The sequence below is a fragment of the Moschus berezovskii genome, chromosome X, assembly GCF_049115385.1.
Source record: "Moschus berezovskii isolate FMDL1 chromosome X, NW_MosBer_1.0, whole genome shotgun sequence".
Taxonomy (NCBI): domain Eukaryota; kingdom Metazoa; phylum Chordata; class Mammalia; order Artiodactyla; family Moschidae; genus Moschus; species Moschus berezovskii.
This window is the reverse complement of record NC_142488.1, coordinates 77,091,562-77,106,121: the sequence shown is the minus strand read 5'-3', so window position 1 is coordinate 77,106,121 and position 14,560 is coordinate 77,091,562.

Genomic DNA, 14,560 nt, shown 5'->3' with positions numbered 1-14,560 from the left:
TGGAGGAAGGAAAGGTATCCACAGAGACTGTGTTTTCAGGCCTCTGTCTTGCAGCAAGTGTTTGGCTTCTCAGACATCAGATCTCCAGGCCTGCTCCAAGGACCTCCATTCCTGAGTCAGGGCTGTGTGTCTCCCTGAAGTTTCCGAGCCTTGCAAACACATTCCTAGGTCAAAGCCATACTGCCCATGAGGAATCAGGCTGTGGGAGTGTGTCTGAGGAGGCCGGGTTCCATACTGGGGTCACTTGTTCAAGGGCACTTTGCACCTCCATTGAGCCCCAGCTGAAGCATTGTGGTCCTCCCCCTTGCTTCAGAAATCCCAAAGCTGAGAGCCAAGCTAGCTCTATCAGATGGAGGAAAACAGCAACTGGATGGATTTTCAGGCAGTTGTTAGGCCGCGCCCCATTAGGGCTTCCCGGGAGATAAAGGTGAATTTTGGCCCCTAGGCCCGGGATCCAGGTGGACGCACAGGGTGTTTACCCACAGGATCCAAGAATGTTCCAGACTCACCTAGGCTCACTAGCTCTCTCCTGCACAGGAAATGTGAAGCAACAGATGTTTGGAGGTTGCCTTGACTTTCCCTGGAAGTGTGAGAGCCCTCCCAAGGCACAGGACCTCAGAAGCCATTGCCACTGAAAAATGACTTCCAAGCAGGTGCTTTCCAGCCGTGTGTGACTCTCAGTTTGCAGGAAGCTGGGAAAGCTATCTTCCTTGGAGGAAATAAATGCATCCACAGAGAGTGTGTTTTCAGGCCTCTATCTTGCAGCAAGTATTCTGCTTCTCAGACGTCAGATCTCCAGGCCTGCAACTTCTCATCTGGGTTGCATTGGAGGTACAAGGTGCCCTCGATCAGGTGACCCCAGTATGGCATCCAGCCTCCTTAGACACACTCCCACAGCCTGATTCCTCATGGGAAGTCCTGCTCTGAACGAGGTACGTGTTTGCAAGGCTCAGAAAGTGCAGGGAGATACAAGGCTCTGACTGGTATTGAGCCCCTGGGAGCTGGCCTGGAGGTCTGACATCTGAGAAGCGAAATACATGCTGCAAGAGAGAGACCTGAAAACTCCCTCTCTGTGGCTGCCTTTCATTCCACCAAGGAAGATAGCTATCCCAGCCTCCTGCATGCTGAGAATCACACACAGCTGGAAAGTACCTGCTTGGAAGTCATTTTTCAGTGACAATGGTCTCTGAGGCCCTGCACCTAGGGAAGGCTCCCACACTCCCAGGGAATGTCAAAGCAACCTCCAAAGACATGTTCTGTCACTTGTCTTCTGAAGGAGAAAGCTAGTCAGCCTAGGTGTGTCTAGAACGTACTTGGACCCAGAAGGAAAACACCCTGTGCTTCCACCTGGATATGGCAGCTAGGGGTCAAAATTCTTATTTTTCTCCCGGGGAGCCCTAACGCGGTGTAGCCTAGCAACTGCTTGAAAATCCATGCAGTTTCTGTTTGCTTCCTTCTGACTGAGCTAGCTTGGATCCCCACTATGGGATTTCTTAAGGAAGGGAGTGCCCCACAACTCCTCACCTGGGACCCATTGGATGTGCAAGGTGCCCTCCACCAAGTGACCCCAGTATGGCACCCGACCTCCTCAGACACACTTCCACAGCCTGCTTCCTCATGGGCAGGACTTATCTCTCCTGGGAGTGTGTTTGCAAGGCTCAGAAATTGCAGGGAGACACACGGCTCTGACTGGAATGTATGCCTTCAGAGCAGGCCTGGAGTTCTGACGTCTGAGAAGAGAAACACCTGCTGCAAGATAGAGGCATGAAAACTCACTTTCTTTGGCTGCCTTTACTTCCTCTAAGGAAAATAGTTTTCCCAGCTTCCTGCGTGTTGACAGCCACACACGCCTGGAAAATGCTGGCTTTGGGGTCATTTTTCAGCGGTAATAGCCCCTGAGGCCCTGCGCCCAGTGAGGGCTTCAACATTCCCAGGGAAAGTCAAAGCAACCTCCAAAAGTCTGTTATGTCACGTTTTCTCTGCAGGAGAGTTAGGGAGCCTAGGTCTCTCTGGAATGTTCTTGGATCCTATGGGGAAAACACCTTGTACAACCACCTGGATACTGGGCCTAGGTGCCAAAATTCGCAATTTTCTCCTGGGAAGCCCAAATGTGGTGCGGCCTAAGAAGTGCTTGAAAATCATTCCAATTGCTGTCTTCTTCCTTCTGACATAGCTAGCTTTGCTCCTCGCTTTGGGATTTCTGAAATAAGTGGGCAACCCACAACTCCTAGCTTGGGCCCCATTTCAGATTCAATGTGCCCTCGACCAGGTTTATGGCACCCGGCCCCTCAGACACCCTCGTGCAGCCGGCTTCCTCATGGGCAAGACCGCTCTGACCTAGGAATGTGTTTGCAAGCCTCGGAAAGTGCAGGGAGACATGTAGCTCTGACTCTGGAATTTAACCCGTGGAGCAGGTCTGGAGGTCTGACATCTGAGAAGTGAAAGAGTTGCTGCAAGATTGAGGCCTGAAAACTCACTCTCTGTGGCTGCCTTTCCTTCTTGGAAGGAAGATAGCTTTCCCAGGCTGCTGCATGATAAGTGTCACATACGCCTGGAAAGTGCTTGCTGGGAGATAATTTTTCAGTGGCAATGGCCCCCGAGGCCCTGCATCCATGGAGGGCTCCCATGCTAACAAAGTGAAATCAACTTCCAAAGGTCTGTTCCTTCATATTTCCTTGTCAGGAGACAGCTAGTGAATCTAGGTCTGTCTGGAACATTCTCAGATCCTGCGGGGAAAACACACTGTGCATCTACCTGGATACCAGGCCCAGGGCCAAAATTCACATTTTTTTCTTTCTGGGAGCCCTTTCATGGTGCGGCCTAGCACCTGCCATAAAACCCATCCATTTGCTGTTTTCTTCCTTCTGACAGAGCTAGCTTTGCTCCCCACTTTGGGAATTCTGAAGCAAGGGGGTGGCCTGCCACTCCTCTTCTGGGGCCCTTCTGAGGAGCATGGTGCCCTCGACCAGGTGAACATAGTATGGCACCTGGCCCCCTCAGACACACTCCCGCAGCCTGCTTCCTCATGGGCAGGGCCGCGCTGAGTTAGGAATCTGTTTGCCCAACGAGGAAAGTACAGGGATCCACATGGACCTGACTATGGAATTTAGGCCTGCAAAGCAGGTCTGGAGTTCTGACTTCTAAGGAGTGAAACACTTGCTGCAAGATAGAGACCTGAAAACTCACTCTCTGGGGCTGCCTTTCCTTCCTCGAAGGAAGATAACTTTCCCAGCTCCCTGCGAGGTGAGATTCATACATGCCTGGAAAGTGCTTGCTTGGAGGTCATTTTCAGTAGCAATGGCCCCTGAGGCCCTGCATCCAAGGAGGGCTCCCACACTCCCATGGAAACTCAAAGCAACCTTGAAACGTCTGTTACTTCCCATTCCCTTGGCAGGAGACAGCTATTGAGCCTAGGTCTGTGCGGAAATTTCTTGGATCATAGGAGTGAAACAGCCTGTGCCACCATCTGAATACCAAGCCTAGGAACCAAAATTCACATTTTCCTCCCTGGGATCCCTATCATAGTGTGGTCTAGCAACTGTTTGAAAATACATCCAGTTGTTGTTTTCTTCCTTCTGACTTTGCTCCCTGCTTTGAGATTTCACACTCCTCACCTGTGGCCCTTATGGGGTGCATTGTATCCTCGACCAGGTAAACATAGTATGGCACCTGGGCCCCTCAGACATACTCCTGCAGCCTGATTCCTCACGTGCAGTACTGCTCTGACTTAGGAAAGTGTTTGCAAGGATCGGAAAGTGCAGAAAGACACACGGTCCTGACTCAGGAACTGAGGTCCTCAGAGAAGGCCTAGAGATCTGACGGCTGAGAAGCCAGAAACTTCCTGTGATATAGGGGCCTGAAAACACACTCTCTGGGGCTGCCTTTCCTTCTCCAAAGGAAAATAATTTTCACAGCTTCCTGCATGCTGAGAGTCACACATGCCTTGAAAGCATTTGCTCGAAGGTCATTTTCCAGTGGCAATGGCCCCTGAGGCCCTGCACCCAGGGAGGGCTCCCACACTCCCAGGGAAAGTCAAAGCAACCTCCAAATATCTGTTTCGATATGTTTCCTCTGTAGGAGACATTAGTGAGCCTAGGTCTGTCTCGAACATTCAACACACAGAAATCGCTTGCATTTCTATACACTAATAATGAGAAAGTAGAAAGAGAAATTAAGGAAATAATTCCATTCACTGTTGCAACAAAAAGAATAAAATACTTAGGAATATATCTCCCTAAAGAAACAAAAGACATAAATATATATACATAATATTGATGAAAGAAATCAGAGAGGACATTAATAGATGGAGAAATATATCCTGTTCATGGATTGGAAGAATAAATATTGTGAAAATGAGTATACTACCCAAAATAATTTATAGATTCAATGAAATCCCTATCAATCTACCAACGGTATTTTTCACGGAGCTAGAACAAGTAATTTCACAATTTGTATGGAAATACAAAAAACCTTGAATAGCCAAAGCAATCTTGAGAAAGAAGAATGGAACTGGGGGAATCAACCTGCCAGACTTCAGGCTCTACTACAAAGCCACAGTCATCAAGAGAGTATGGTACTGGCATAAAGATAGAAATATAGATCAATGGAACAAAATAGAAAGCCCAGAGATAAACCCACACACCTATGGACATCTTAACTTTGACAAAGGAGGTAAGAATATTCAATGGAGAAAAGACATGCTGGGAAAACTGGTCAACCACTTGTAAATGAATGAAACTAGAAAAATCCTTAACACCATACACAAAAATAAACTCAAAATAGATTAAAGATCTAAATGTAAGACCAGAAACTATAAAACTCCTAGAAGAGAACATAGGCAAAACACTCTCTGACATTTATCACAGCAGGATCCTCCATGACCCACCTCCCAGAATATTGGAAATAAAAGCAAAAATAAACAAATGGAACCTAATTAAAATCAAAAGCTTCTGCACAGTAAAGGAAACTATAAGCAAGGTGGAAAGACAGCCTTCAGAATGGGAGAAAATAATAGCAAATGAAGTAACTGACAAAGAATTAATCTCAAAAATATACAAGCAACTCCTGCAGCTCAATTCCAGAAAAATAAACGACCCAATCAAAAAATGGGTCAAAGAACTAAACAGACATTTCTCCAAAGATGACATACTGATGGCTACAAACACATGAAAAGATGCTTAACATCACTCATCATCAGAGAAATGAAAACCAAAACCACAATGAGGTACCGTTACATACCGGTCAGAATGGCTGTTATCCTAAAGTCTACAAGCAATAAATGCTGGAGAAGGTGTGGAGAAAAGGGAATCCTCTTACACTGCTGGTGGGAATGCAAACTAGTACAGCCACTATGGAGAACAGTGTGGAGATTCCTTAAAAAACTGAAAATAGAACTGCCGTATGACCCAGCAATTCCACTGCTGGGCATACACACCAAGAAAACTAGAATTGAAAGAGACACATGCACTCCAATGTTCATCGCTTCACTGTTTATAATAGCCAGGACATGGAAGCAACCTAGATGTCCATCTGCATACGAATGGATAAGAAAGTTGTAATACATATAAACAATGGAGTATTACTCAGCAATTAAAAAGAACACATTTGAATTAGTTCTAATGAGGTGGATGAAACTGGATCCCATTATACAGAGTGAAATAAGCCAGAAAGAAAAACTCCAATACAGTACACCAGCACATATATATGCAATTTAGAAAGACGGTAATGATAACCCTGTATAGGAGATAACTAACCTTTGAATGTATAGGCATAAAGTTGTTTCTATTATTTATATTCTTAATGCTTCTATGAATAATTCCCATTTTGAATATTGTTTATTTGCAAGATTTTTCTTGTTGATTATTGTTACCTGATATTTCCCTTTTTAGAAAAGGTTTTTAAGGCAGCTTTGACTCTGTTCAGCCTCTCAATTTTATTTTTTTATTGCATTAATATCTGGTTTATATTAGGTCCTTTCTTTTCTTTATGAGTAGTCTGCTTATCTTGCTAACTTCTTAAACTGGCTGTATACTTGTATACTCATTACTTTTCCTTTTTATGTAAAGTCTACTATATTTAAGGCCTCAGTGGATAATGTTTTCCATATAGGTTTTAAGAATTTATATCTTTGTTATCTTTCTTTAATGATGTTGTCTTTAAATGCCATGTACTCAGTGAGTGATATAAACACATTGTAAATTTCAGTTTTCTAATAAAAAATAAATAAATAAAAATAAAGTCAAAGCAACCTCCAAATATCTGTTTCAACATGTTTCCTCTGTAGGGAACATTAGTGAGCCTAGGTCTGACTGGATCATTCTTGGTTCCTTCATGACAAACTCCCTGTGTGTCAACCTGTATACCGGGCTTGGGGCCAAAATTCAGTTTTCTCCCGGGGAACCCTATAGTGGTGCAGCCTAACAACTGCTTGAAAATCCATTCAGTTGCTGATTGCTTCCTTCTGACAGAGCTAGCTTGGTTCCCCACTTTGTCATTTCTGAAGCAATTTGGTTGCCAGCAACTCCTCACCTGGGGCCCATTTGAGCTGCAAGGTGCCCTCGACCAGGTCACCATAGTATGGTACCCAGCTCCTCAGACACACTCCTGCAGCCTGCTTCCTCAAGGGTAGGACTGCTCTGACCTATGAATGGGTTTGCAAGGCTCAGAAAGTGCAAGAAGACACAAGGCCCTGACTCTGGAATTTATGCCCTTGGAGCAGGCCTGGAGGTCTCACATCTGAGAAGATAACATTTGCTGCATGATAGAGACTTGAAAACCCACTCTCTGTGGCTGCCTTTCCTTCCTAGAAGGAAGAGAGCTTTCCAAGCCTCTTGCATGCTGAGAATCATAACGCCTAGAAAGTACTTGCTTGGAGGTCATTTTCCAGTGGCAATGGTCTCTGAGGCCATGCACCCAGGGAGGGCTCCCATACTCCAAGAGAAAGAGAAAGCAACCTCCAAACATGTGTTCCATCACGTTTCCTCTGCAGTAGAGAGACAGTATGCCTAGGTGTGTCTGGAATGTTCTTGGATCCTGCAGGGAAATCACCCGGTGTGTCCACCTGGATATTGGGCCTAGGAGCCAAAATTCACACATTTCTCCGAGGGAGTCCTAATGTGCTGCGGCCTAGGAACTGATTGAAAATCCATCCAATTGCTGTTTTCTTCCTTCCAACAGAGCTAGCCTTGCTCCCCACATTGCGATTTCTGAAGCAAGGGTGCAGTTCACAACTCCTCGCCTGGGACCCATTTGAGGTGCAAGGTGTCCTAGACCAGGTGACCACAGTATGGCAACCAGGCCCTCAGACACACTCCAGCAACCTGCTTCTTCATGGACAGGACCATTCTGACATACAAATCTGTTGCAAGGCTCAGAACGTGCAGGGAGACACGCAGCCCAGACTTTGAAATTAGGCCCTCAGAGCAGGCCTGAATGTCTGACGTCTGAGAAGCAAAACACTTGCTGCAAGATAGAGGCCTGAAAACTCATTTTCTGTGGCTGGCTTTCTCTCCTCGAAGGAAGATAGCTTTCCCAGCCCCCTGCATACTGAGAGTCACACATGCCTAGAAAGCAGTTGCTTGGAGGTCATTTTCCAGTGGCAATGGCCCTGAGGCCCTGCACCCAGGGAGGGCACCCACACTCCCACGGAAAGTCAACACAACCTCCAAATATCTATTTTCATCACTTTTCCTCTACAGGAGACATTAGTGAGCCTAGGTCTGTCTGGAACGTTCTTGGATCCTACGGGGAGAACACCCTGTGCGTCCACCTGGATACTGGACTTCAGTTCAGTTCAGTTCAGTTGCTCAGTCATGTCCGACTCTTTGCGACCCCATGAATCACAGCACGCCAGGCCTCCCTGTCCATCACCAACTCCTGGAGTTCACTAAAATTCATGCCCATCGAGTCAGTGATGCCATCAAGCCATCTCATTCTTTGTCGTCCCCGTCTTCTCCTGCCCCCAATCCTTCCCAGCATTAGAGTCTTTTCCAGTGAGTCAACTCGTCGCATGAGGTGGCCAAATTATTGGAGTTTCAGCTTTAGCATCAGTCCATCCAATGAACACCCAGGATTGATCTCCTTTAGTATGGACTGGTTGGATCTTCTTGCAGTCCAAGGGACTCTCAAGAGTCTCCTCCAGCACCACAGTTCAAAAGCATCATTTCTTCGGCGATCAGCTTTCTTCACAGTCCAACTCTCACATCCATACATGACCGTGGGAAAAACCATAGCCTTAACTAGACGGACCTTGGTTGGCAAAGAAATATCTCTGCTTTTTAATATGTTATCTAGGTTGGTCATAACTTTCCTCCAAAGGAGCAAGCGTCTTTTAATTTCCTGGCTACAATCAGCATCTGCAGTGATTTTGGAGCCCCAAAAATATAGTCTGACACTGTTTCCACTGTTTCCCCATCTATTTCCCATGAAGTGATGGGACCAGATGCCATGATCTTTGTTTTCTGAATGTTGAGCTTCAAGCCAACCTTCTCACTCTCCTCTTTCACTTTCATCAAGAGGCCCCTGAGTTCCCCTTCACTTTCTGCCATAAGGGTGATATAATCTGCACATTTGAGGCCATTGATATTTCTCCCAGCAATCTTGATTCCAGCCCATGCCTCCGCCAGCCCAGCGGGACCTAGGGGTCACAATTTGCAGTTTTCTCCCGGGGAGCCTTATAGTGGTGCGGCCTAGCAGCTGCTTGTAAATCCATCCAGTTGTTCTTTGCTTCCTTCTGACAGACCTAGGTTTGTTCCCCGCTTTGGAATGTCTGAAGCAAGGGGACATCCCGCAGCTACTCACTGGAGCCCATTTGAAGTGCATGGTGCCTTGGACCAGTGATGACAGTATGGCACCCGGACCCCTCAGACACACTCCTGCAACCTACTTCTTCATTGGCAGCACCACTTGACCTAGGAATGTTTGCAAGGCTCGGAAGGTTTAGGGAGACACATGGCCCTGACTCTGGAATTTAGGCCCTCAGAGGAGGCCTAAGTTCTGACGTCTAAATTTAAGCCTCGTAGTTCTGACATCCGAGAAGCGAAACACTTGCTGCAAGATAGAAGCCTGAAAACAACTCTCTGTGGATGCCATTCATTCCTAGAAGGAAAATAGCTTTCCCAGCGTCCTGCATGCCGAAGGTAACACACAGCTGATAAGTGCTTGCTTGGAGGTGATTTTTCAGTGGTGATAGCCCCTGAGGCCCTGTGCCCAGGGAGGGCTCCCACACTCCCAGGGAATGTCAGAGTAACCTCGAAACATCTGTTCTGTCACTTGTCTTCTGCAAGATAGAGCTAGTGAGCCTAGGTCTGTCTGGAAGGCTCATGGATTCTGCAGGGAAACACCCTGTGCGTCCATCTGGATACTGAGCCTAGGGGCCAAAATTTGTATTTTTCTCCCAGGGAGACCTAATGTTGTTAGACTTAGGACCTACTTGAAAATTCCGGCATTTGATATACTTAACTTGTGATTTGGGCCCTAAAGGCAGAAGCAACATTTCCTCGTAGGACTGCCGGGTTGTTGCAGTTTGACACCTTAAACAAAGCATGCAGGTTGGGTTCTTTTATCTCTTCTTTACACCCGCAGCATTGTTTAAGTGTTTGCGTCTTCTGAAACACAGCCACATGCTTCTAAATGCTATAAAGTCATCTGACAGTGTAATTTTGCTCAGTCTGATAACCACAAGTATGGCAGTGGCGTTCAGCCAACATTTTTCCCTGAATGCTTTGCTAAGGGAATGGTGCAGTGTGATCTACAAGTGCCTTTGCAGAGCTCCAAACCTGTGGGAAAACCTTTCTCTGAACCCAGAATTCTTGGCCTGAAGACAAAGCAGCTTTTCACCAAAGTAATGTGGAATACGTGCCAACCCCAATCCGAAGGTTAAACTGGTGCATTTTCCCCTGCTTTTTGACAGCAAGTATCATGAATTACTTGCATTTCCTGAGAGCAACACGTTGCTTGCCTTTTCTTGCTGGGAAATCCTCTGACAGTACACATTTCGCAGATCAGGGTGAAAAGAGCTGTATAAGTTAACATACACGGATTGTACCTTGTGACCTAAGACTGCAACTACACAGCTTAGAAACAGAAGGGAGACATGTGTTTGTGACCCTGAATTTGGGGTATGACGTTCAAAAGCAATCATTTGCCCTTGGGATCCAAGATACTTGCAGCACCAACCTGCAGGAAAGACACACAGGCTTATTCTACTCTTCAATCCTAGAACCGCGTTTTTAATTATGACTTTTCAAGAAAGCAGGTGGGCTTCCCTGGTGGCTCAGAGGATAAAGCATCTCGTTGCAAGGCAGGAGACTTGTGTTCCATTCCCTGGTTGGGAAGTTTCCCTGGAGGAGCAAATGGCAACCCAATCAAGTACCCTTGCCAGGAAAATGCCATGGTTGAAGGAGCCTGGTGAGTTATTGCCAAAGGAATAGCAAAGAGTCGAACACAACCGAGCAACTTTATTTCTCCTGCATCAGGTTGCTTGGCAATTCTTTCTGTGAGGTTTTCTGACAGGATGTTTCACCTAACCAGAGGAAAAGCAGGCATGTCCATTCACATACAAAGAGCACTCGCCACTGATATCTTGACTTCTCTCATGGTAGAATGTCTGTGCATTAGTAGTGTCTTTACTCAGCTTATAACGTGCACAGAAGTGTGTTATCTTGAAGTAGGAATTCCAGGCCATATGACCAAATACGTATGAGACTCCTGTGTAAGAAGGAGAGTTGCCATGTCAAACCAGCCAGGAAAGCACACTGGGTTATTCTTCTGTGTACTATGACTACAGCTGTGGCTCATTATTTGAGTTTTCTGAAAGGAACACGATATTGGCTACTTCTTACTGGGAAGTATCACCCAGTACAGTTTCATTGAATTAGGCTAGCAACAGGCATGGCAGCCAACACTCACAGAACCATCCTCACTGAACTCTTTGCTCATGGAATGGAATGGCGCAATCTGTTCTTGAGCTGTCTTGGCCAACTCTCTAACTACATGGTCTATTCTTTTGTTAGCAAGGGATTTGTAGCCTAAAGGCAGAAGCAGAATTTCCTAGTGTGACTGTCTGGTGGTTGCAGTCTGACACCTGAAAGAAAAGCACACTGGTTCATTTCTGTGTTCCTTATGCCTGCAACTTTTCTTAAGTGTCTACCTTTTCTGAAAGCATAATCACTTTCTTGTTAATGTTACAAAGTCATCTGACAATGTAATTTTGCTCAGTCAGGTAACAACAGTTATGGCGGAGGCCCTCACAGAACATTCTTACCTAAATTATTTTCTCAGCGAATGGTGCTCTGTGACCTAGGAATGACATTGCACAACCCCAAACCTGCAGGATAATGTTTCTCTGAACCTAGAACTTGGGGCCTGAAGATAAAGCAGCATATTCACCTAACAATTCTGGAATACAACCCGATGGAAAACACACTGGTACATTTTTGCCTTCTTTATGACAGCAAGTTTCATCAAGTAGTTGTGCTTTCTGAGAGAAATACGCTGATTGCCATTTCTTGCTGTCAAGTCCTATTATGGTACAGTTTTAGCCAATCAGAGTAAAAACATATAGAGAAATTGATATATAGGGATAGTACCTTGTGTCCTCGGAATGAACGTATGCAGCTTTAAAACTGCAGGGAGATGTGTTGTTGTGAGCCTGGAACTGGGGTATGACATCCAAAAGCAGTCATTTGCAATGTGAAACCTGGATAATTGCAGCATGTCACCTGCAGGAAAGACACACAGGCTCATTCTACTCTTCAATCCTGGAACCGTTCTTTAATTAGTTGACTTTTCTAGAAATCAGGTGGGCTTCCCTGATGGCTCAGGTGGTAAAGCGTCTGTCTTCAATGCAGGAGACCTGGGGTCAATCCCCGGGTCGGGAAAATCCCCTGTAGAAAGAAATGCCAATCCACTCCATTACTCTTGCCTGGAAAATGGCATACATGGAAGAACCTTGTCATCTACAGTCAATTGGATCAGAAAGAGTCGTAGACTGAGCAACTTCGCTTCTCATGAATGAGGCTGCTTGCTACTACTTACTGTGAGGTCGTCTGACTCTATGTTTCACTTAAACAGGGTAAAAGTAGACTTGGCCATCCACATTTACACTATACTTTCTGCTGATATATATGCTTCACAAACTGTGCAGTGTCGGTACACTAGAATTGTCTTTACACAGCTCTGAATGTACTGGAAAATGTGTTATCTTGAAGCTGAAATTACAGGCAATATGACCAAAACAGTATCTTTCTCCTGTGAAAGCAGGATAGTTGCAGCCTCAAACCAACCAGGAAAACACACTGGGTCATTTTTCTGTGCATCATGATGACAGCTTTGGCCATTGTTTGAGTTTTCTGAAAGGAAAATGCTACTGGCCACTTCTTACTGGGAAGACATCACCCAATCCAGTTCCACCAAATTAGGCTAACAGCAGGTATGGCATTCAACACTCACAGAACACTCCTCAGTGAACTCATTCTTTTTTGTTGTTGTTTAGTTTTGTTTGTTTTTTTTTTTCCTTGAAATTCACCCAAATAATGCATTTCAAACTCTTTTGTTGACTATGAGTTCTACCACATTTCTTCTTAGGGATTCGTGGCTATGTGAGTAGATATAAAGGTCATCTGAATTAAAGTCTCCTATTCCGGTCCATTTTCCTTTAGTGATTCCTTACATGTCAATGCTCTCTCTTACTATCTCCTATTTGATCACTTCCAATTTACCATGATTCACGGATCTAACATTCCATCCTCTTATGCAATATTGTTCTTTATAACATCAGAGTTTATGTCCATCAACAATCACATCCACAGCTGAGTGTTGTTTTCTCTTTGGCTCCATCTCTTCATTCTTTCTGGAGTTATTTCCTCACTTTTCTCCAGTAGCATGTTGGGCACCGACCTACCTGGGGAGTTCTTATTTCAGTGTCATATATTTTGCCTTTTCATATTGTTCAAGGGATTTTCATGGGAAGAATACTTAAGTCAATTGCCATTCCCTTCTCCAGTGGATCACGTTTCAACAGAACTGTCCACTATGACCCATCTGTCCATCTTGGGTGGCCCTACATGGCATGGCTCATAGTTTCACTGAATAAGAGAAGGCTGTGGTCCATGTGATCAGTTTGGTTAGTTTTCTATGATTGCAGTTTTTATTCTGTCTTTCCTCTGATGGATAAAGGTAAGAGGTTTATGAAAACTTCCTGATGAGAGAGATTGACTGTGAGGGTAACTGGGTCTTGTTCTGAAGTTGAATGTTTCTATGAAGACCTATAGGATCTTCTACTGAAGTGAATGTCACTCAGTCATGCCCAACTCTTTGCTACCCCATGGACTATGGAATTCTCCTAGCCAGAATACTGGAGTGGATAGCTTTTCCCTTCTCCATGGGATTGCCCCAACCCAGGGATTGAACCCAGGTCCCCTGCATTGAAGGTGGAATATTTACCAGCTGACCCACAAGGGAAACCCAAGAACACTGGACTGGCTAGCCTATCCCTTCTCCAGCAGATTTTCTTGACCCAGGAATCTAACCAGGTTCTTCTGCATTATAGGTGGATTCTTTACCAAGTGAGCTATGAGAGGAGACCTTCTAGAACTAACACCAAAAAATGATGACCTTTTCATCATAGGGGACTGGAATGCAAATGTAGGAAGTCAAGAGATACCTGGAGTAACAGGCAAGCTTGGCCTTGGAGTACAAAATGAAACAGGGAAAAGGAAAAAGTGTTTTGCCAAGATAATGCACTGGTTATTGAAAACACCCTCTTCCAACAACACAATTCATTACTCTATAAATGGACATCACCAGATGGTCAATATCGAAATAAGATTTATTATATTCTTTGCAGCCAGTGATGGAGAAGCTCTATATAGTCAGCAAAAACAATACTGGGAGCTGACTGTGGCTCAGATCATGAACATTTTATTGCAAAATTCAGACTTATTAAAGAGAGTAGGGAAAACCATTAGGCCGTTCAGTTATGACCTACATCAAATCCAGTATGATTGTGTAGTGGAAGTGACAAATAGATTCAAGGGATTAAATCTGACAGAGTGCAAGTAAAACTACTCACTGAACTTAGTAATTTGTACAGGAGGTGGTGATCAGAACCATCCCCAAGAAAAAGAAATACAAAAAGGCAAAATGATTCTCTGAGGAAAACTTACAAATAGCTGAGAAAAGAAGAGACGCTAAAGACGTAGGAGAAAAGGAATGATATACCCATCTGAATTCAGAGTTCCAGAGAATAGCAAGGAGAAATTAGAAAGCCTTTTTAAGAGAGCAATGCAAAGAAATAGAGGAAAACAACAGAAAGGGAAAGACTAGAGATCTCTTCAAGAAATCTAAAGATACTAAGGGAACATTTCATGCAAAGATGGGAACAGTAAAGGACAGAAAGTGCATGGACCTAAGAGAAGCAGAAGATATTAAGAAGAGGTGGCAAGAATACACAGAAAAACTATGCAAAAAAGATGACAATGACGCAGATAGCCACGAGGGTGTGATCACTCACCTAGAGCCTGATATCATGGACTCAAAGTCAAATGGGCCTTAGGAAGCC